This window comes from Triticum dicoccoides, chromosome 6A (assembly GCF_002162155.2).
Source record: "Triticum dicoccoides isolate Atlit2015 ecotype Zavitan chromosome 6A, WEW_v2.0, whole genome shotgun sequence".
NCBI classification, from domain to species: Eukaryota; Viridiplantae; Streptophyta; class Magnoliopsida; order Poales; family Poaceae; genus Triticum; species Triticum dicoccoides.
In genome coordinates this window covers 184,667,996-184,671,001 of record NC_041390.1, presented here as the reverse complement: position 1 = coordinate 184,671,001, position 3,006 = coordinate 184,667,996, and positions in this window count along the sequence as shown.

Sequence of the window (3,006 nt, the reverse complement as noted above, 5' to 3'; positions counted from 1 at the left end):
AGGCTGGTTGTTTGGCCAGCGGACTGTGCGTTGTTCTATATGGGAAGAATCAGAGATGAGGAAGAAGGAGGGTTAGGAGAAGTAGGATCTTGATCCAACCGCCTGAAATGGTTGACTGACCGAAATGACAAAAGTCACGCGACTTGCATGCAGACATGCCTTTATATTCAGTACCATCATCGTACCTGCTTAGCACTGCTCCTAAATCCATCAAGCTAAACAACGTGCCACTCATAATTCCAAACTTGTTGCTCAAATATGAATCTGATATGATGCTGATATTACTAAAACAGATAACATTTAATTGGTTAGCTAATGTTCCTACTTTACTTTCGAAAAGCACGTGCACCACATATAGAGAGACACAGGGAGTTGCATTCTTAATGCGCTCTGGTTCATCATGTGTGGGCACTGTGCAACGAAAATTTTATTATCCAAAATCTTCTTGCTCTTCTTTAGCACGTTCCTCTTCCCTTCTTCTTTAATAAGTACTCTCTCCGTTCCTAAATACAAGTCTTTGTATAGATTCCACCATGGACTACATATGGAGCAAAATGAGTGAATCTACACTCTAAAATGTATCTGTATACATCTGTATGTGATCCATAGTGGAAATATCTACAAAGACTTATATTTTGGAACGGAGGGAGTATGATAGTAGTACAGTATGTTCCTTGTAGTGAAGATGAGCACGGACATTTGCAGTGTAGAGGTTTATACGGTTGGTTGTGATGGACACTTTGAACTCTTCGGGCCTCTTTGATTCATAGGATTTTGTAAACATAGGAATAGGATTTGTAATGGCCTGCACACTTGAATCCTATAAGATTAGCAAGGAAATGCGGGGAGCTGTGTCGCCTTTGAGAGTTACACTAATATTAACAGTACCACACCTTCAGTTGAAGAGAGCTGGTATCCGAAGCCTTTCTAGCCGTACCGGCAATACTAGCACATATATTCCAGCAAGTTCCACTTTGCTGATTTTACTCCTAATGCTTACAGTTTTCCCGTTATATTTACACTATGATCCGTGTAGCTGCTTTGTGTCGCACTAGCAGCAGTCCACTCTTGAAGCTAAACAACACACCAATAATAAGTCCAAAGCTTACTTCTTCAAATACGAATTGTGATATGGTATTGACATTAGCTAACAGACACACATTTAATTGGTTAGCTAATGCTCCCAATTGAGTTTCCAAATGCATGTGGCCACATATAGAGAGACAACATGGAATTACATTTCTTTGGGCGCCTTGATTCATCATGGATGGGCAACCAACATTGTATAGAACGAAGGGGAATCTCAATAATATGCTTCCTCTTTTGTTCTTTAACATGTTCCTCTTCTGTTCTTCTTTAGTAAGCATAGTATGTTCCTTGCCAGGAAGGGGAGCAGGGACATCTGCAGTCGACACCTCTATTGGGCCGGTTCTTCTAAATGATTTCACACTTCGAGTTGGTCTACCATAATACCCCGGAAATGGTGGGAGCCGCGCGGTCTTTGATAGACTAAACTGATAGTAATAGATGTGCGCCTTCAGATGAATAGAGCTGGCCTGTAGGTGATTGACAGGTTGCATATTAGCAGCGGCAAAACCCTATGTTTTCCAGCCAATTCCACTTTCCCGATTTATTTATGGTGGTTATGGCGTACCCCTATTATCTACACTACGATCTGCCTACTAGCTCTGCGCTCTCGTTATCATGGTTTGGCAATAAACTCTCTATATGGTATATTATGAACCTATCATCTGCCAACTATGCTTACATCTGGGGCCCCCAATAGGGAGCCTATTTTTTGTGTAGTTGTGCCAGATTATATTAATCTACTCACCATATTATAGCACACATCGGCTCTCTCATCAGAATCCAGTGATAGCACACAAGGGTTTACAGGGAGCCTCTATTATATTACAATATCCTCTGCATTACAAAGATAATCTCACTACTATTTGTGTTTTCATGCTTTACAGATATTGTACGTAATCACAATGAATATAAGAATGCACACATCAGAAGAATATTGCAGAACAGTTCAATGGGTAACAAACTTGGCATCAAGGGATTGAGGTCCATTGTGGATGCACTGAAACCCACATGCTCCCGACCTATAGATTCGTATTCAGAATATGATCCTAATGACTATTCTGAGCTCAAAGAGTCAAAGGCAGATGGCCTATCCTGTTCACCCAATAAGGTGTCTGTTCTAATTTGGCAAGGCTTTATTGGTTGCACATATCTTGCATAAGGTGTCTTGCATTTCTTTTGCTTCGTTGCACCGCCATCTGCTTAGTTTACTCATGATATATGTGAAGATGCCATGCCCATCCATTATCAACACCTATTCCATTTGTTGTCATACCATGTTTTTCCATTGAAATGTTGTTCTTGTGTTCCAGACATCCAAAAGGAAGAGGGTGATTACAGAACCTGAAGGAGTACAAGCCAAGTCCTTGAAAAAGGTGGCGCTATCGGAGAAATCACATAGCACCCGGCGTATATTGGCGATAGAACCAGCGCCGCAAAACCTAGGATATCGCAACTATGCTGGTCGCTGCTTTGCTCTTGTGAGTACCTATTGTCCTATCACTGTCCTTACATTCATACCTGGTGGATTATGTGACATCATTGTGCATTATAGCTTGCTTATCCATTGTTCGCTCCAAATTATCAGATCTATATTAATGCTTAAATTAATGTAGAATAAACCCAATGCCTATGAAGAAATTTAGTTCTGCATTGTTCTTGTAAGTATCTATTGTCCTTCATCACTGTACTTAATATTTGTTAGCTAGTTCTTCATGTACACTTTGCAGCTTATTTTCCCTTGTCCTCCATTTTTCTACACATCAGATCTACATTTACTCTTGATAAAATATTGAATAAAACCAATGTTACTGAAGAAGTTTGGCTCCGCATTGCTCTTGTTAGTGCCTTCTGCCTGTATGTTGTATTTACATTTGTACTCTACATCTTAAGTTAAATAATCGCCATTTGTTCCTATAT